Source organism: Urocitellus parryii, assembly GCF_045843805.1.
Source record: "Urocitellus parryii isolate mUroPar1 chromosome 13 unlocalized genomic scaffold, mUroPar1.hap1 SUPER_13_unloc_2, whole genome shotgun sequence".
Classification (NCBI taxonomy): Eukaryota; Metazoa; Chordata; class Mammalia; order Rodentia; family Sciuridae; genus Urocitellus; species Urocitellus parryii.
In genome coordinates this window covers 765167-786004 of record NW_027551770.1, presented here as the reverse complement: position 1 = coordinate 786004, position 20838 = coordinate 765167, and the positions used below count along the sequence as shown (strand labels likewise).

Here is a 20838-nt window from a genome sequence, read left to right as displayed (position 1 = left end):
TCTTCCCACTCCTTCCCATGCTCCTTCCTCCAGATTCCCTCTCTATGCTAAATGTTTCCCTTCAACGCTCCCTCTTAAAATCTTAGCTTGCTCTTATCTCTACAGTCCTTCAGGGCCACAAAGAATAATACTGAAAGTTTCATAAGAATTCTGGAAATTAACCAGTGGAGACAGCAATCTGGGAGCATTTATTTAAGAAAAATGGTGGGGCTTTGTAAGGATAGTGACTTCTGTAGCATTTTGAATTGGCTCATCCCTGCTACCCCCTCCAATTCTGTGACATCCTTGAAACAACAGGGAGGTGTACTCCCTCTGTGGAGTTCCTGGAAGGCATCCCTCCTTAGCAAGGCTGGATTTCTTTGACCTGTCATCCCTGGAAAAAGAGGACAATGAAACACTGTGTCCCTTAAGTCTCCCTCTCTGTTCACAAGAATCTAGCCATGTCAAGGCATTAATTAGAGAGCATAGCTGGGCCAGAATGTCCACAGTACACATTGTCCCATGGACACTGGCATTCTCTCACACTTGCTGGGAATCAGGGCAAGTTAGTGTTACCTGTAGAAAGCTACTTTTGTGTGTGCTCACCAAGTTCTTTTGTGTGTGCTCACCAAGTTCTCTGGGTACTTTGGGTGGGACAAAGCTAGCTAAGCTGATCTGCTGGTAACCCCCACAGCCCCTCCCTGGGGAAACTAGTGCAGATCAGAGCACACTGGAGAGGGAAAGGCACTGTGGGGACAGAACACTATTCCCTGGAGAAACACAAAATCCCACCCCTCCCCTGTTCTCCATGGGACCTTCTGTAGCACTTCTTAGGAAACCTGTCTCAATGCCCAACTTTGGGTGTCTGCCCTGGGGTCTTGGCCACCTGTCCCACTGCCCTGACCCAGCTGGGCTGTCGACAGCATAACCTGATTTGATTCATCTAGTATTAAAAAAGCATTTCCCCTTCAGGGTCATTTGTTGAAAACTTTGAAATGCACTAATTTACCCTCACTGCTGCCTGAATGTAGAAAACAGGGTAGAAGGCTGGGGTGCAGCTGAGCTGATATATCTGGGCTGTGCATTTGCTAGAACTGTGGGTGCCTGGGAGAGGCCGGAATCTGAGGTAGCTGTATAATGGTGATAGAGCTCTATTTTGGTGTAATGAAAATGGCTCAGAACTAGACAGAGTGGGTGGCTGGGCAACATTGTGAGCTGAAGGTACCTGGACTGTCACTTAAAAGGATTAATTTTAAGCCATACACAATGGTGCATGCTGATAATCCCAGCTACTAAGGGGGCTAGATGAGCTAATGGTAGAGCACTTGCCTGGCACATAGGAGGCCCTGGTTCCATCCCCTGCGCCACAGAAAAGGGGGGAGGCAATTTTATAAAATGTGATTTCACCTCCATCAAAATTCTACAGCTATTGAGTCAGGCACAGGAAGCTGAGGCCGGGGTACAGTTTGAGGCTAGGAGTTCAAGGCCAGCTGGGGCAATATAGAGACCATCTATTGAAAAAGAAGCCAGGCACAGTGGTAATCCCAGCAGCTGGGGAGGCTGAGGCAGGAGGATCACAAGTTCAAAGCGAGCCTCAGCAATTTAGCAAGGTCCTAAGCAACTTAGTAAGATCCCTTCTGAAAATAAAAAGTAAAAAGGACTGGGGGTTGGGGATATGGCTCAGTAGTAGAGCATCCCTGGGTTCAATTCCTGGTACCAAAAAAGAATAATAATTATTATTATTTTAAAAATAATTATACATGCCTGCATGCACATAAGGTGTGTGCCCCTGATATGACCCATGACCCTCCTGGCTCCTGTCTCCTTCTTGGCTACAGCAGCCAGACTCTACTCCACACCTCCTGCCATCCCCCCAATGGTCAATGACCTTAAAGCAGGGCAGAGCCCTGGATGTCTGAGCTGTATCCTGAGTGTGCTGGGCTTATATTTTACACCCTGATCTGTCTGCATCAACAGTGGGTATCTTCTTGTATGTCTGAGCTTCTGTCTCTTCTTACAAGGACACTGCTCATATTAAACTTAGGGCCTATCCTGGACCACTACAATATAATCAGAATTAAATTAATTACATCTGGGGTTGGGGTTGTGGATCAGCAGTAGAGCACTCGCTTATTATGGGAAGGGCATTGGGTTCTATCCTCAGCTTCACATAAAAATAAAATAAAGGTATTATCTCCAACTACAATTAAAACAAAATTTTTTAAAAAAACTAATTGCATCTGCAAAGACTCCATTTCCAAGTAAGGCCATATTCATAGCCACATGGAGTTAGGAACCCTACTCACCTGCAGATGGGGCCAGATTCATCATGGCAAGCAGTAGCTCCATGAGCCTTTGCCAGGAGTCTTCTGGAAAACCCATCTGCCTGGCACTGCACAAATTCACATGATGGGATAAACTTCATCCATGCAGAGGGTTAATATTCTTTTAAAACAGGGAAGCAGAATTGGCTGAGTTTACAAAGGGCAGAGCCACATAAGACACATTTTATAACGATGATTTTTCTACAAAAATCATGATTCAAAAAGGTACATTCCTCATTCCAATCTGCTCTGTGGTTCCACTCCTGGTGGCCTTTATTTTATTTTTGTTGTTGTTATTTAATTTTCTTTTCCATTTGGCACTGGGGATCACATCCCAGGGTGCTTTACCACTGAACTACATCTCCTGTTCTTTTTACTTATTTATTTTTATATTGAGAAAAGGTCTTGCTAAGCTGCCCAGGCTGTCCTGGAATTGGGAGACTTTTGTGATCCTCCTGCCTCAGCCCTGAGAGTCACTGGGATTACAGGTGTGGACCACTGAGCCAGCTCGGACTTTCTTTTAAAGAAGAATGGAGTCACGTTGAATCCATGGATGTGTAGCCCCAGGATATGGAGGGTACAGGTATGGACATGTGATTCTTGAGGTGCAGAGATAGAGGAAAACCAGGCAAGATGGGGGGAAGGAGGTCAGGTTACCAGCTCTGCCACAATGCACACCTGCTCCAACCTGGGCAGTAGCCCTTGGAAAGATCACCTAGGTGTGGCAGGTAAGGATTGGAGAGATAAATTAACCCAGTCCGGGGAAAAGCTAGGGACCCTGGTCTCGGGCATAGCCCTGGTGGGCCCCATACCCCCTTTGTCCAGAGGCTCACTCTCTTGCAGCCCAAGGCAAGAGTGCAGGCATGCACACGCACCTGCTTGGAACAGCACCTGGATTTGAATACTCCACCACTGTGCTGTCCCTCCTAAAATAAAACAAAACAAGTGAATTTTAGGGTAAAACAATCTGTCCATAATCCATGTTCCAGTTGAACAGAGAGCTCACTATGGATATTATTATATATATGCAGCCACCAACTTCCCTCAGGAGCAACTGGTCCAAACTGAGATGCTCTGACCCTGTAAAATTCACACTGAGTCTGGCATCCCAGCAGCTTGGGAGAAAGCAGTATGGAGATTCATCAGAAACTTGGAATCGAACATTTGACCTCAGTTATCCCACTCCTTGGCTACACAGACACAAAAGACTTAAAATCAGCATACTATGGTGACACAGCCACATCAATGATCACAGCAGCTCAATTCACAATAGGATCCAAGTCTCAGTAACTTAGGCTGACCCTGCCTGAAAATTTCAAAAAAATCAATATAAAGGGCTGGGGTGTGGCTCAGTGCCTCTGGGTTCAAACCCTGGTACCACCAAAAAAAAAAAAATCCCCCTAAAATAAAACAAAACAACTGAATTTTAGGGTAAAACAATCCATATTCCAGTTGAACAGAGAGCTCACTATGAATATTATGATATAAATGCAGACATTAAAAACCATTTATCCTGACACTATTCATTATCACAGTAATTCATAGCAAATGATGTATGAGAATGTAGGTCACAGAGCACCATGAATGGAGTACATGGAGCCAGCAGTGTGCCCACATGCTGACAGATGCATGAATCCCAGGGATAGGAAGTTCTGGGTGATCATCAGAGTGGAAAGAGGCTAGGGAAGTGGTTTTCTGCATTTTTTACAATAGGCATTTATGATTTTTACAAAAACACCAAAGCTATTGCTTCAATTAAAAAAAAAAAAAAAAAAAACCAGAATCACTTTTAAACAGAGTTGAAGTCATTTGGTTCACCTTGGTGTCCTCCCCAGCCACAGCATGGATGCTGCATCAAGATCTGATGTCTCAGAGTCTCCTATCTGGCTAGAGCTCATTGTAGGTCCAGGCAGGTTCTGGGTAGAGCATGCCTTTCCCACCAAGCTGCAAAACCCTCTTCTTTCCTCTGTCACCTGATCTGTCATTTTGGTGGGCTCTTGCCAAGCCACTCTCCTAAAAAGCTCTATGCCCAAGGGACAGGCAGAAGGTTTTTCCAGTTGTCCTAAAGAACATCAGAGTTATACCTGGGGCTCCCCATGGGCTCCCTCTTCTTCTGGGGTCATCTCACAGCCTTTTCTCTGCCCCATCAATCGGCTAACAAATATATGAACAAGTGTTCAACATCTCTAGCAGTTTGAGAAATGCAAACCAAAACTACTCCAAGATCTCATCTCACTCCAATCCAAATGGCAATTATCAAGAATACAAGCAATAATAAGTGTAGGTGAGAATGTGGTGAAAAAGTTATACTCATACATTGCTGGTAGGACTGCAAATTGGTGCAACCACTATGGAGATTCCTCAGAAACTTGGAATCGAACCACCATTTGACCCAGTTATCCCAGTTCTTGGTCTACTGTCACAGTCTGGCTGGGCACAAAATAACTGAGCCGCCATGAGGCACTTGTAGGCTCAAACAGGAACTCCTTTATTGCCTGAACTCCACCAGCACTCCCCGCGCACTCCCGGGGAACTCTCTCAGCTCTCCACCGGGCTCCTCAAACTCCATGGGAACCCCGGGAGAACTCAACAGGAACTCAATGGGAAACTCCCTGAGAACTCAAAAATAGTGGGCGCCAGAGGCAGCAGGAGCTGCCCTATTGCCTGACAGCAGGGGTCTATATACAACTGAATACACAGCCTGCCCCAATCCAGCATCATCCAGTCACAGCAATTATACACAGCTTAACTTAATTATCATCATCTTAATGGCTCCCTGGAATCACCTCTCAACCACTCCTTCTGTGGCTCTCAACAGTCTACACCCAAAAGATTTTAAATCAGCATGTTATAGTGACACAGGCGCGGTCAATGTTCACAGCAGCTCAATTCACTATAGCTAAACTGTGGAACCAACCTAGATGCCCTTCAACAGATGAATGGATAAAGAAACTGTAAAATATACATAAAATGGAATATTACTCAGCATTAAAAGAGAATAAGACCATGGCATTTGCCAGTAAATGGATGGAGTTGGAGAATATCATGCTAAGCAAAGTAAGCCAATCCCAAAAAATCAAAGGCTGAATGTTGTTCCTGATAAGTGGATGCTGGTCCATAACGGGGGTGGTGTAAAGAGAATGGAGGAACTTTGAGTAAAGGGAAGGGAGGGAAGAGGGAGGGCATGGGAACAGAAAAGATGGTGGAATGAGATGAATGTCATTATCCTAGGTACATACATGACTGCACATATGGTGTAACTCTACATCGTATACAACCAGAGAAATGAAAAGTTGCGCTCCATTTGTGTACAATGAATTGAAATGCATTCTGCTGTCATGTATACCTAGTTAGAACAAATAAGAAAATAAATTCAGAAAGATTCTAATAACAACCTAATAATGCACTTCAAGGCCCTATAAAAAAGGAACAAAATTATTTCTAAATCAGTAGAAGGAAGTAAATAATTAACGATGAAATAGAAAATAAAAAATACAAAGGATTAAGGAAACAAAGAGTTGGCTCTTCAAAATGTTAAACATGACTGATAAACCCTCATTCTAACTAACCAAAAGAAAGAGATGACTCAGATTAATAAAATTGGAGATGAAAAAGGACATAACAAACATCTCTGAAATCTAAAGGATCATTATGGACTTTTTTTGAAAACTTATATTCTAATAAATTAAAAAAATATAGAAAAAATGGTCAAATTTTTAGACATATAAAACCTACTACAGTTGAACCAAGAGCATATGGCAAACCTATACCGACCATTAAAAACTAATGATATTGAAGCTGTAATAACAAGCTTTCCAACAAAGTAAAGACCAGATCCTATTGTATTCTCAATTGAGTTTACCAGACCTTTAAAGGAGAATTAATGTCCCTAGTTTTCAGCTTATTCTAGGAAAAAGAGAGAGGGAACACCACAATGGGCTGAAAAAAATTTATGGTTTCACAGAAGTGAAAATCCTCACAAAAGTATAATTAAAGAGTTTGCCAAAGGTTAAGGGCAACAATGGAGAATGGCAAAATACTAATGAACAGACCACAAATGTGAAGCCATGTCTGCTTTCCCCTACAGAGACAAGAAGGAAGGTGACCCAGAAATGAGCAAGATCTGTAGCAATGGAGGAATACCTGCCCAACAGGAGCTGTGGCCACAAGTAGAAGTACTTCTTCCAAGTACTAGGAAGGTTTCTCAGTGATAGAATAATTGATTACCATGTGAGGGGTTCGGGATTTAATATCCAGGGCAAGGAAAGGCTTGAATAGAGTGGGTAAAATGGAGAAATTTGTGAAAATTTTGACATTGTTCTAGTCTTGTCTTTACCATATTTTTTGAATGCTAGGCAAAAATTATTCTAAAGATGCAAGAGACCCATGATAGTATTCATTGAGAATGGATTATCATAAGAATGTACAACTTTAGAATCTCTTTTTTTTTGATACATTTGTTATTTGCAATTGAATCAAAAATTCTACTTTATATCACATTCAGGGACAGCTGGGTATAACCCAAAATACCATGCAAGAATATGGACTGTTCAAATTAGAAGTAGGCAGGTCCTTCAGGTATTCTGAGCACTTGAAATATACTATTAAGTATAAAATTTGATGATACATATGGTAATATGATTGTGCTATCCAATAATCTACAGATATTAAGTATGTTGCTTAATATTATAAAAATCAAGATTTCTTCATTTTGCTAGCTGTTACAATATACATTTTCCTCTCAGGGGTACAAATATGTAGCATCATACAGTTTACTCAAAATAAACATATTCAGCCATTAAAAAATAAACAGCAACCACAGAGAATGAAGGGAACATAATGGGGACAGGAATAGGAAAGAGAGTGAAATGAATCTGACATTATTTTTCTATACACATATATAAAAACACCACAATAAATCTCCATATAAAGTACAAATTCAAGACTCAGATCTTAATTAGTGTAAGACATATGTCATTTGTATAAATATGTCAAATAAACTCTACTGTCATGTATAAGTAAAAAGAAAAAAATAAATATGAAAAAAGAAGTAAGGGTGCCTCAGGTTGTTCAATGAAATTAAAGGCTGGCCTTTAGGGTCTAGTGCCAGGAAGGGGTCAGCCATCTGGGTTAGCATCACTAGCTCTGATGGGCTCTGCCTGAGTCTCTGAGCGGGTCATCCTCCTGTGTAGTCCATCTCTCTGCTGGGTACTGCTGGCTTCCTGCAGTTGTGCCAGGTTCTCTTACCCTTTGGTCCTCTGCATTTGAATGGCTTCTAGTTACAAACCAGAGGAATCTCACAGAGAATGCACTGGGCCCAGAAACTCAGACACAAAAACAATCTTTATTTTTCCTTTTTGCAGTGCTGGAATCTAGGGTGTTAAGCACACTAGTCAAGTGCTCTACCCCTGAGCCATGTTCCCAGCCCTTTTTCACATTTTACTTTGAGACAGGATCTATATGTTGCTGAGCCTGGCCTTGACCTTGCACTCTTCCTGTGTTAGCCTTCTGAGTTGCTGGGATAATAGCTGTGTGCCACCATGCTGGCTATAACAGTGGTTCTTTCTAAGGGTGAAGGCCTGAGAAGACTTTCTAGAATGAGTGATATGTTATCTTGATTGGTAGATGCACAATCAAGGAGACACATTTAAGATATTTCTTTGTATTTAAAGATTACCACAAACACACACAAATATTTAAAACATCTGCAGAGAAAGAAGATACAAGGTTCCACCCATGCCCCTAGGGCCCTCCCCTTTCCCAGAGTTTCTGGCTGTTCCAATCATGTCCTGTCCTGTCTTGATCCCTAAGAGTGTGGACATGCTGGACTGTCCAGCTCACTGGAGAATGTCCTCTGCACCCACCTGCCTCCTCGAGGATATAGAAGTACTGAAACCCCTTTAGGTCAGCAGCCAGTAGAGCACCCGTGAACAGATGTGCTCCAGTCCAGGGCACAAGCCCACCTGCCCAACACGCAGGGTAGACAGCTAGGACATAGATAAGTGGAAGGAGGGCAGCCTGCTTGGGGATCTGCTTCCAGGGGAGAGATCTCTATATGAATGGTCTCTAAAGACCACTAGGAGGAGTGCTGTGCATAAACCACCAAGAATGTGACAACCATGAGCCATGAACATGGCTCTGGAGCCAGATGTCCTCAGTGCTAAATATAGTCTGGCTGCAGACATGGATTGGTACTGATAGCAGGGGAGTGGCCCCTGGAGGGCAGGCAGAGGTGAAGTTTAGGCTGTCAGGAACCAGGTCAGAGGAAAGGGGTCAGGCCATGCCTACCTGTAGACCCACAAAGACCACAGCAGCACCCTTCCTGTGGAAGTCCTCCAGGAGTTCACCAAGCCCTAGCACCATGGTGTAGTCGATGCTGTAGATGTGTGCACTCCAGGACCGCTCAGAGCTATGGGGATCCTGGGGGACAGTCCACTCTGTCACACCTAGTGAGAATGTCAGGGTGGCGGGACCCACATGGCAGGGGGAGCCACACTTGGGGCACTGTGGTCCTTGCTGAAGCAGACAGCAGGGTGTTCTGGGATCCAGTGCCCACTTCAGATCTGTGTGTCAACCTCACAATTGTGCAAGCAGGTGTCTCCCTGATGGCTGGGGCTGGTCCTTCGGTCCTGATAGCCAGGGCAGGAGAACAGAGGGCAGTGGGAACTCACAGTGACCTCAGCCCAGCCACATACCTTCCAAGACCTGGTTCAGTATCATCTCCCACAGGGCCTCAATGACAGAGAAGTGCAGGCCACTGATTGGCTGCAAGAAAAGGACCGGCTCCTCTGACACCTTGGAAGGCAGAGGGAAAAGATTGAGTCCTGGAGGCAGGTTGGACACAGCCTCTGTCAGGCCTTGCTTGTCCCAAGCAGGAAGCCCATGTTGAGCCCAGGGTGCTGGAGGAACAGAAGGGGGCACTGGCAGGAGGCCAGGCACTGTGGAGACTGCTATAGTGCATGACCAAAGGACATCATATTCAGCAGAGACTGAAATCACCCATGAACTCAAACACCAGGACAGCAAGGCCAAGGAGTCCCACCATTGAATGCTCACCCCTGATCTACACCTGGGTCTTGGGCCTGGCTATGGAGTGCAGGAGGATGAGCACGGACACCAGAATCCCATCCAGCCTGCTGTACTGGTCCTACCAGAAACACAGCAGGAACCTAATGCAGAGAGGTAGCAGGTCCAGCCCTGGGAGAAAAGTCTGCTGAGAGGCGCCTCTTCTCTCTGGCTTCCCACTACCACCTGAGCCTAATGCACCCTGCAGTCAGCAGGACAGCCTTCTGGTCCTCACACATGAAGCAGTGGTGGTCATGGATCCAAAGCAGCCCCAAGGGCTCCCGTTTCTGGAGCCTCACGGGTAGCAGCCACAGGCCACACCTGGTACATTTGCCTTGGAGAGAGGAAGACCTTCTTGTGCCTGAGGTTCAGGCAGGACATGCCTGGGCCTTCCCTCAAGGGACCTCAGAGGGAGGAGAGCATTGGAGCTATCAAAAGGCTCAGGATAGAGGTGTGTGGGTACCACAAACCCCCAGACTCATAGGTTTCCTTTGCTGAGGAGGTATTCTGAGGTCAAAGTGCAGCCATAAAGTCCCCCCAACATATGTGACTCAGAAATGTTTCACCCCCACAAGCCTCAGTTTCCCTCAAGAGAACCTTATATTGCATACAGGCATGACAATGTATTCCAAAGCTACTCTAAATATGAAATGTGCATGGAAGCCCATGGATAAAATAACCACTCATTTCATTTGGTGACTCACTGGGGTCATGGGAAGGAAGCCACACAAACTGCATAAGTTCTTACACTTCAGTAAGCAAAATAGAACAAATTTGTGGGGATGAATGTGGTTAAGCATGCCCTCAGTGTTTGCAGACACAGTGCTACAGTGTTCTCTCCTTTTGTAAAAAATATACATATTTTTAGCACTGGAGACTGCACTGCATGGCCTCATATAGGCTAGGCAAGGGCTCTCACACTAAGCCACACCCCAGCCCTTTGTATTTTAACAGAGGATCCTGCTAAAGTTGCCCAGCTGCTCTCCTACTAGCCATCCTCCTGTCTGAGCCTCCCAGGTGACAGGTGTGGGCACTGTTGCCCGATCCATATACATACTCTTAACATACCAAAGTGTCCCAAAGATCTTGGTGTCATACAGCGGGTTCACAGCCATGATGATAATGGTGGCCAGCACAGCCTTGGGGATACAGTAGAAGAGCGAGGTCAGGTAGTCCAGTGACAGCAGCACCAGCACACCTGTGTGGAGGGGCCAGGGTTCAGCCTAGAAGGCCACACAGACTCCCCCGGGAGGGTGGGGAACAAGCTCTGACACCCTGCATCTGCAAGGCCCCAGGGAGACACAGCCATGCACTTCAACTGTGGGCTGCCTGCCCCCACACACTTCAGGGACACAGGGAAATATGAGGGGCTCACTAGTCACCAGCCTCCCTGCTGGGGTGCACACTCCCAACTGGGTATTAATGGCTGTCTAGCAAGTCAACAGAGAGATCTGTTAATCCCTAGAAGCTCTGGAGAGAAAGGGGAGACCTCTGACTGCAGGCTGCAGCTGATTTTCCTGGGGTATCTGGGCTGGGGGAGGAGGTGAGACCACTGAGGTTCATGGAGAGATGCACTCAAACCACCTGCTTCCTTTATCAAGGATATGTCAGAAAGCCTGAGTGCCCTTGGGGGTCCCCTGCTTTGTCTTCCACCCCCATCTGGCACTGTCTGGGCACTGCTTCCCTCTGCTTGGCCACTACTAAGGACAGCCTGTGGGGTCTGGGCTTGGCCCCAAGGCCAACTTGTCAGGGCAAAGCCTCAGTCCTCCTGCCTCCACTTTGGGGAATTAATTTAGGCACCACCATGCTCGGAGCACCTGCATATGCTGGGAATGTTCTAGTACTAAGCACAGTGCAGGGAGCTCAGATGCCACTCTAAGGAGCAGGCATGAGCCCCCACCCCCACTATGCTGCAGATGCAATCACAACTGACTTGGGGGTAGTCAGGAGGCCAGGTAGACTGTGACAGGGAGAATGAGAAAGGGTCCAATGTCGGCAAAGTACCCAGCTGCGGAAAAGAGGTCCTTGGTCTGGGCCCTTCCAGAAGGAGCAGAGAAGGAAAGAATGGTCACTCACCACCCAAAGCTGCAGATGACTCCTCCAAGTGGGAGGAGACGAGGTAGCCCTGCAGATCTGGTGTGGAGAAAAGGAGGCTTGCAGGAGGGGGAGATGGAAGACAAGAGCAAGGCCAGGGAGATGCAAGGAGTGACCTGGGCCTGCATCTGACCTCTTGCCTTAGGAAAGATAATGCAAGACACAGTCTTCCTGCCCAGGATGATTCCAGCTTTTTGCAGGGAGAGGAACTAGGGATAGAACCCAGGGCCTCGCCCATGCCAGGTGAGCACCCTACCCCTAAGCCAGCCCCTGCCCTAGTTATAGCTTTAGAGTATAATTCTGGCCCCAGCTTGCCATGGGGCTCAATCACCTCCAGCAGAAGTGTAACTAAGGGAGGCAGTGCCTGTAGGATACAGCTGCCACCATCCTCAGGGCTCCACTAAGGTCCTCTCAACCCCTCCTTTGCTCTGCTGCAATGATCCTCCAAAGTGAGGAATAAGCTGTCTCCCCCAGGTGGCACTGGCTGACCACTTGGGGCAGCCCAGTCCCACAGCCAAACTGGGACCAAGAACCAAGCATCAACCCATACTAACCCCAAGCTGCCCTGCCAATGTTTATCTCGCTAGAGCCTTCACAACCACCGCAGTCTCCCAGACTCTAAAACCCAAGATGTAAGGCAGATTCAAGGCTTGTTCTCAATCAGCTCTGGTCCAGCTACTTAGCATCAGGCCCTCCAGGTCTCATGGCTTGGTGCAGATCCTTAAGAGTGAGAGGCCTGGATGTCAAGGGCCTTGGCAGAGGCAGTACCCTGACCACCCTCACTCCTGATGATTTCCGGTCCAGAACAGAACTCTTCTGTCACTGACAGGACAGTCCCTCCCAGCTCTGGCTTCCTGTGGGACCTGTGCCAGCCTCTCCCTATATACCAGCTGGGAACTGTTGGCCCATTTAAGATCAAGAATCACACATGCCCCCTCAACAACCTGAACTTTGTGACTTCCCCTTGTCAGCCTGTCTGGGCTGCAGCCAGGAACTCTTGTCCTATTGGGAAGATTCTGGGATACTAGTTCTTTCCTGCTGCTGCTGCTGCTGCTGCTGCTGCTGCGGTTCTTGGGTGACAGGTGTGAGCAGCTTAAAAACCAATTAGGAGGTCTGCTAGTTGGTGACTGGGGTGGGGGTTGCTTTGGGTTTCCTCTGCCTCAGTCCAGTGCTTTTGTTTTACTAATGAACATCAAGAAGAAGCAAGTACCATGTACTGAAGAAGAGCCAGAACCCCAATTTGAATGATCACAGTGCTTTTGCTGGAACACAAGTTGCTTTAGTCAGTACAGCAGGGAGTCAGCACAGTGTTTCAAAACTGAATGTCACATTTGAATCCTGAACTGCTGGGAATGAAGACGTGTCCTATACTCACTCCCACCTCTGCCAAAGCCTTCCTAGGGCACAACACAGTAATAAAATTCATTTTCTTTATTTGCCCCCCTTTTATTCTCTCTATGTGACAGAACTCACTGTTGGCTTTTATTTTGTGTACATTTTGTAATAAAACCTCAATTATAATATGCTTTGAAACAGCTCAAGAGAAAAATATTTAATATTAATTTGATAGTATTTAAGATGATTATATTCAGCAAGTATCCAAAGTTAATTCCTTTATTTTTTAAAAATAGTAATTGTCATTTTCTTTGACTTCCCTTTTCTGCCCTACCCTCAGACTTTTTAATAATGATCTTTCTTATTACACAAGCACTAGCTGCCCATAGAGCAAATGGTATTTCATAAAGTAAAATCAGAATGAGGAAATGTTATAGCAAAACCTTTCCCATAGGTAGAAAGCTTACCAAGAGTCACAAGTAATGTCAATATGAGTGTATAATTAATTGTACTATCACAGTTCTCTGTAGAAACCTAAGCCTCAGCATCCTCAGCCCCAAGATCAGGAGAGGGGAAAGATTAACACAAGACAGAGCAGCTATATGAGCAAAGAGAGATGTGTATAGGAATGGATTGGATTGACATGCTGCTTGATTAGTTAATGATTATCCCTCAGTCTCTTTTACCTGAAGAAATTGTAACTCTACAGTAGGTCACAGAGTTTTCTTTTTAATTTTTTAAATTAATTTATTTTTTTCATTTTCCACGTTTTTATTGGTGCATTATAATTGTACAAAATGATGGGATTTGTTGTCTTATATCCATACATGTACAAAATATAATAATATAATTTGGTCAATATCCCTACTCCCCAACCTTTTCCCCCCTTCCCCACTTTCTCCCACCTGCTGGGTCCCTTTCTGTTACTGATTCCCTTTTAATTTTCATAAAATACCAGCCTTCAAACTTCTTTTTCCATTTTTCTCTCCAGCTTCCACATATGAGAGAAAACATGAATGACCTTTGACCTTCTGAGCTTGGTTTATTTCATTTAACATAACGGTTCCATTCATTTTCCTTCAAATGACATAATTTCATTTTTCTTTATGGGTGAATAAAACTACATTGAGTATATATACCACATTTTTTATCCATTCATCTGTTGAAGTACAGGTAGGCTGGTTGCATAATTTGGCTATACTCTAAACATGCTATGCATGTATCACTGTAGTATGATGACTTACAATTCTTTAGGATAAATACCGAGGAGTGGTATAGCAGAGTCTATATGGTGGTTCCATGCCTAGTCTTTTGAGGATCCCCCATACTGATTTTCATAATGGTTGTACTAATTTACAATCTCTACAATTGTGAAAAAGTATTCCATTTTTTCCACATCCTCTCTAGAATTTCTTATTGTTTGTATTTTTCTTGTTCAATAAACATAAAATCATTGATTTTATTAATATTAAAGCATAAAAGGAAACATAATGAGGTTATCACATACTGTGTTCCACTAACATTTAAATACAATGGAAAATATTACAAAATAACATTAAAAATAATACAAAAGCAAAAGCTAGGGAAGATTTGGTTTAACGTGACAAGTGTGCTTTCTGTTCAACAGCTCTTTCCAGTTTGGAGCACAGGAAGATGATGCTACCTACATACCTGCTGTGCCATGCAGTCTGTCTCCTCCCTTTGATTTTAACTGGGTTCAGATAGAAAAGCCCACCTCACACAAACAAGCTGTTGTGAATGGTAGTGATAGCAGGATCCTCTTTCTATTTAGCAAAGAAAGGCTTCCTCTATCTTAATCCAAATGCTTATAAACTTAGTGTCTCATAATCATTCTTCAACATATATGAAGAACTAAGCTGCAATAATTCATTTTCTTCTTTAGGTACTAAGTTTAACTTGATCATTGATTCAGGGTTTTGAAAAGCAAATGGAAATGTCTCAAGTTTCTCTTCTAGGGAGAAATGGTTAAATGTTTGAGATAGAGAAGTGAGATACAACAATACTTCTAATTTCATGTCCTTCAAATTGTTTTATTAATAAATGCTCTCTTCAATATGTCATAAAAACTTTGGGAACCTGTAGTAGCTAGGATGATTATTTTTAAGCCTTGCTTGCCTTGACAACAATCTCTTTGAGAATGCTTGGGTACATTCAACATGTTGGAAAATACTATGGTTTTTCCCATGTAGTTTTAAACTCAGTTCATTAAAAATGCCAAAAATATCAGTTAAATATGCTAATTTTGTTACTCAAATATCATCTTCAAAAATATTGGCTAAATGAGATTTTTTTTTCAATGAGAAAACTGTGAATCTCATTCCTTAGCTCCTACACCCTGGTTATATTTTTCCCTGAGACAACCAATGAATTTTTGTATGATACAGTAAGTTGGTGTGATTAGTTTCAATTTCTGAACATAATCAAGAAGTCAGCTATGCAGTGAGCTTTCTTTAATAATATTAACAACATTTACTGCATTTTCCAATACTTCCATGAGATTCTGTGGAATTTCTCTGGATGCTAAAGCTTCATGATATATACATCATGAAAAATGAATGATTCCACATAGCACCATTATTAGTAACTTCCAGCAATTTTTAATTACTATGCTGTGTTTTCCAGTTAGCTTGCTGTCCTATCACTTGTAATTCTTGTACATTTCTTTCAGTTTAATTTATATTGACCAAAAATGCACTTTTCCAATTCTGTAAAAATATCTAATTCACTTAAATGAGAGGTTAAATTTTAAAAAGCACAAAAAATCCTCCATGAAATCATCCTTCCATGCAAACGTGACATTAACAACTAAAAGCACTGTGTAGCTTCTAATATCAGTGCTTCCATCCAGCTGGCCTGCAAAATCTACACTAGATTGTAACTGAGTAAGAGGTATTAATTCTAAATGTTTGCAATAGTACAAATCTGAAGAGATATGTTGTTGTCACTAAATATAGTTTTTAATTTATTAGCTGACTTATCATCAAATATTATACATACCATATCAAATATTATACAAAATGCTGGAAGAATATTTTTTTCAGCAACTGTGTGAGCCATTTTCTCATTTGACACATGATATGTAACTAAATATAATGAGAGTAAGTCTTTCTCAGCAGCACTAGGGCAATGAAGAAATTGTGTTGATAACTTTATGTCTTTTTTTCTTTCTTTGAAAAATATTCAACTTTTATCAATTAAAGTTCAGCAAGTATTGTCACCCAAAATAATCTAATGTCACAGTGGAGCATCTTGAAAAGGGTTCTGTTGGGCTGTTTGCATTAGGAATTGAGCATTTGATGCAATTAAACCCCAAAATACTGTTCTCAATAACTGAATTAGCTGCAGCAGATTAAAAACAGCTTTTCTAATATGCACTCTGGTTTTCTTGTACATATCAGGAAGAGATTGGGTTTTTGTATATGTGAGGTTATTTAACAAGAAAAACTTTCCCCAAGGGATAATCAAGTTAATGAAATTTATTAAGAGACTACCTCATGGGTAATGAATATGCATATTTATAAGAACTACATAATAAACTGAGCACTTACCAGATTACTTTCCCTCACAAAATAAATATGGTTGATGGTATTGCATAGGAAAGAAACAGCATTTATATGGAAAATGATTTTAAGTCACTAGAAGTTTCCCCTTATTGAATAATAATTACAATGTGAAGAACATTTACGAGAGAAGAGAGAGAGAGAGAGAGAGAGAGAGAGAGAGAGAGAGAGATAGGAAAAGGTGAGAATTTTATAAAATTAGATCGGGAAGGAGGCTGCACAATAGGCAGATTTACTTAAAGTCAATGAATTGTGCATTTAGAATGGGTGAATTTTACAAAAGTAAATTGTGGCAGAGTAAAGCTGTTAAAAAATTAGTGATGACTCAGTTTTTAACACAACCAGTTGAAATTCATGAGGCCATGGTTTCCCCTGAAGGAACAGGAAGGACCTCCACAAGGCCCAGGACTTAATCCTGTTTAAACACCCTGTGGGTGTCCAGGCAAAGGAAGTGTGAGGTGTTGCACAAAAGAGAAGCCTAACTGAAATCATACATACCTGTAGGGATCCATGGCCTTCTCTTTGCAGGGTTAAACACCTGGCTATTTCCACCTTAAGTCACTCAGGTGCCAGTTGGCTGAAGTCAACCATTGTATTTTTTACGGGAGAAATTGTCTAGCAAATTGAGAATGGAAATTAGGGAGCAAAGGATGGAAAATCTAATAAATATTCAGACAATTTGCATGTTAGTGTGTTCGAACCTATAGCCTAATTTGAATTATTTTGCATATCTAAAAGTCATGGTGGCTTTTCTTAACAGTGTTCTGTGATTCCATATTCCTATTAGTTTAGATAGGCTTTCCCTCAAAGAGGTAGCTTTACTGTGGTTTTCCAGTAAAGATCACACATGGTGGTTAGGATGTGGGGGAAAGGCACACTCATACATTGCTGGTGGGTCTGCAAATTGGTGCAACCACCCTGGAAAGCAGTATGGAGATTTCTCAGAAAACTTGGAATGGAATCACCATTTGACCCAGTTATCCCACTCCTTGGTTTAAACCCTGTTATGTTTTGGATGTGAGGTGTCCCACAAAAGCTCATGTGTAAGACAATGTAAGAAGGTTTAGAGGAGAAATGATTGGGTTATGATAGCCTTAACCCAGACAGTGTTGACTGGAGGCAGGTGGAGTGTGACTGCAGGAAGTGATTTATTGGAGGTGGGGCTATGGAGTATATATTTTGTATCTGGAAAGTGGAGTCTTTCTGTCTGCTTCTAGATCATCATGTGAGCTGGTTCCCTCACCACATTCTTCTTCCATGATGTCCTGCCTCACCTGGAAACCCAAGGAATGGAGCCTGTTGTCTATGGATTGAGACCTCTGAAATCATGAGCCCTCAAATAAACCATTCCTCCTCTACAGTTGTCCTGGTTGGGTCATTTAGTCACAGCAGTGAAAAAGCTAACTAAAACATACCCCAAAGACATAAAATCAGCATACTACAGTGACACAGCCACATCAATGTTTATAGCAGCTCAACTCACAATAACTAAACTATGGAACCAACCTAGATGCCCTTCAACAGATGAATGGATAAAGAAAACATGGTGTATATACACAATGGAATATTACTCAGCCAATAAAGAAGAATGAAATCACGGCCTTCGACAGTGAATGGATGGAACTGGAGACTATCATGCTAAGTGAAATAAGCCAATTCCAAAGAACCAAAGGCCAAATGTTTTCTCTGATATGTAGATGATAATTCACAATGGGTGGTGGGGGTGGGCTAGGGAAGAATAGAAGAACTTTGGATTAGACAAAGGAAAATGAAGGGAAGGGAGGGGGAATGGGAACAGGAAAGAAAGTAGAATGAATCGAACATTACTATCCAATGTGCATATATAATTACATGACCCATGTCATTCTACATTATGTACAACCACAAGAGTGAGAAGTTATACTCCACATATGTATAATATATCAAACTACATTCTATTATTATGTATAACTAATAAGAACAAATAAAAGAAAAAAGAAATAATAGGAAAAAAAAATCCAGGATGATGAAGCGACAACCAAATGCAGTTGAAAGAAAAAAAAAAAACCCAAAAAATTGATTTTTAAAACTCTTGGAAAGCAAAGCCACATTATAGATAGCAGAATACAAGGAAATGGCCATATAGATGAGGCCACAGGATGGAGAGTATGGGCTGTCACTGGTTTGTACTTCTAGCACAGGGCTAGCACGTCTGGACAGCAGGAGCCAGAGAGGCAGGTTGACTTCTTCCTTTCACCAGAGTGGGAATCCTTTCCTTTACAGATGACTAGTTTTCACTGAGACCCATGAACTGTCATTCATCTGGAGGTAGACTTTGGATCACAGCGGCAGATGGACAGGCTACAGGCCATCCTGGAGTGGGGTGTTGCTGTTGCCGCTCTGTGGGTGACTGCTATTCCAATCTTTGGTGAGGGTTAAAGTTGCCTTCTAGAGTTTCAAATAAATGTTCATTTCTGTTTGGTCTCTCCCCTGGGTTCTCAAAGATTCATCTAGGGCCTTCCAATGCCCAAGGGATGGTTTTGCATCTGTCTCTCTGCCTCAGGGTAACAGTTTTCACTAAAACCTCAGACGACAGAAGACAGTGAATAAAACAATGAGTTAAAAATTCTAATGTGGCCTGACTTCATAAAAGTATACATTCAAGGTGAGCCTTGTGGCCCTAGGCCCGTTTTGCCAGCAGGTGGTCAGGTGTGGGGACACCCTGGCCTGCAGGTGAAGCTTGCTCCAATGCTGAGGGACCTGGCACACTCTATCAGGGTAGCAGTGTGTGCTGGCCAACCCCCTGGAGGGATGTCCATGACAGCTCACACCTTTGCTCACCAGCAAGACCACCTCCAGGAATGTCTGAAACAGAAACATGTGCAGGCTTGGCGCTAGGACTGTTTAAGACAGCAACAGGGGGAAGTCACACAAATGCCTGGCTGCCAGGGATGAGTTAAAGCAAGTAAGGCCCATACCTGCCATGGAACACTCGGGGCCAGAGTGCCTTCCACTGACAGAAACAAACTGTGTAGAGGGTGGCCATTTGTGTAAAAAAGTAAAAGGGGTATGTACAATAATATATGAATGTACTGGCTTATTTATGCCTAGAGAAACTCTGGGAAGATCCCTAAGAAATCAGCAACAGCAATTACTTCAAGGTGGAAGGTGAAGGGAAGGCTGAGGGAATGAGCGATAGAAATTCCTGAATGACATAAATGTATCTGCTATTTACTAATTAAGTGAATGAAATAAAACTGAAAAAGAAATATAACACTGTAAAAACACTACTGTCCTAATTTTAAATATATAGCAATGAGGCTTGTGTCCTGGCTGTCACCAGGTCAGCCAAAAATCCAAGGCTTTCCACCTGCATAAAGCATTACTCTTTTATTTCTAAGGCTGACTACTGAACATTCAATAATTTTGAATATTTAAGGTCTCTACTACTTTGGGGAATGATAAGGAGAAAGGCAGGAGCAATAGGGAACGAAGTTGATCGCAGAAAGTCGGTCCGCTCTAACTGTAGCTAGAAGTTGAGAGATGTCATTTGGAAATGATATCCTTGACACAACTCTCTTTTAAAAGTTCACTTCAAAAGATTTTAAGTGTCTCTGGAACAAACATGCACATGGAACTAATGCCTGGGATTTGTTTCAAACATAATCACAAAACCACGAACTGTTCCAAGATGGCTACCAACATGAACATGTGAGTAGATTCACTTGCTGGGGGTGTTGCTCATGGGTAAGCATTTGCCTAGCAGGTATGAGGCTCTGGGTTCCATTCCTAGTACACCAGCCCCCCAAAAAAAGAAAGAAAATTTTTCATAATATGGCAACCGTAGACAAGAATAATGTATTGCATATTTTAAAAAGCTAGAAGGATTTTGGAAGTTATTACCAAAAAGAGAAATGATAAATGTTTGAGAAATTAAAAATGTTTAACCACCAGAATATACAAAGAACTCAAAAAATTAGACAATAAGATAACAAATAACCCAATCAATAAATGGGCCAAGGACCTGAACAGACACTTCTCAGAGGAGGACATACAATCAATCAACAAGTACATGAAAAAATGCTCACCATCGCTAGCAGTCAGAGAAATGCAAATCAAAACTACCCTAAGATACCATCTCACTCCAGTAAGACTGGCAGCCATTAGGAAGTCAAACAACAATAAGTGCTGGAGAGGATGCGGGGAAAAGGGCACTCTTGTTCATTGCTGGTGGGACTGCAAATTGGTGCAGCCAATTTGGAAAGCAGTATGGAGATTTCTCGGAAAGCTGGGAATGGAACCACCATTTGACCCAGCTATTCCCCTTCTTGGTCTATTCCCTAAAGCCCTAACAAGAGCATGCTACAGGGACACTGCTACATCGATGTTCATAGCAGCTCAATTCACGATAGCAAGACTGTGGAACCAGCCTAGATGCCCTTCAATAGATGAATGGATAAAAAAAATGTGGCATTTATACA

General features: G+C 42.9%; 1 pseudogene; it reads right to left on the bottom strand.

Annotated features, from left to right (window-relative positions):
* Positions 1-6204: 6204 nt before the first annotated feature.
* On the bottom strand, positions 6205-14480 carry LOC144251404 (sodium-independent sulfate anion transporter-like; annotated as a pseudogene).
* Between the last annotated feature and the right edge of the window lie 6358 nt (positions 14481-20838).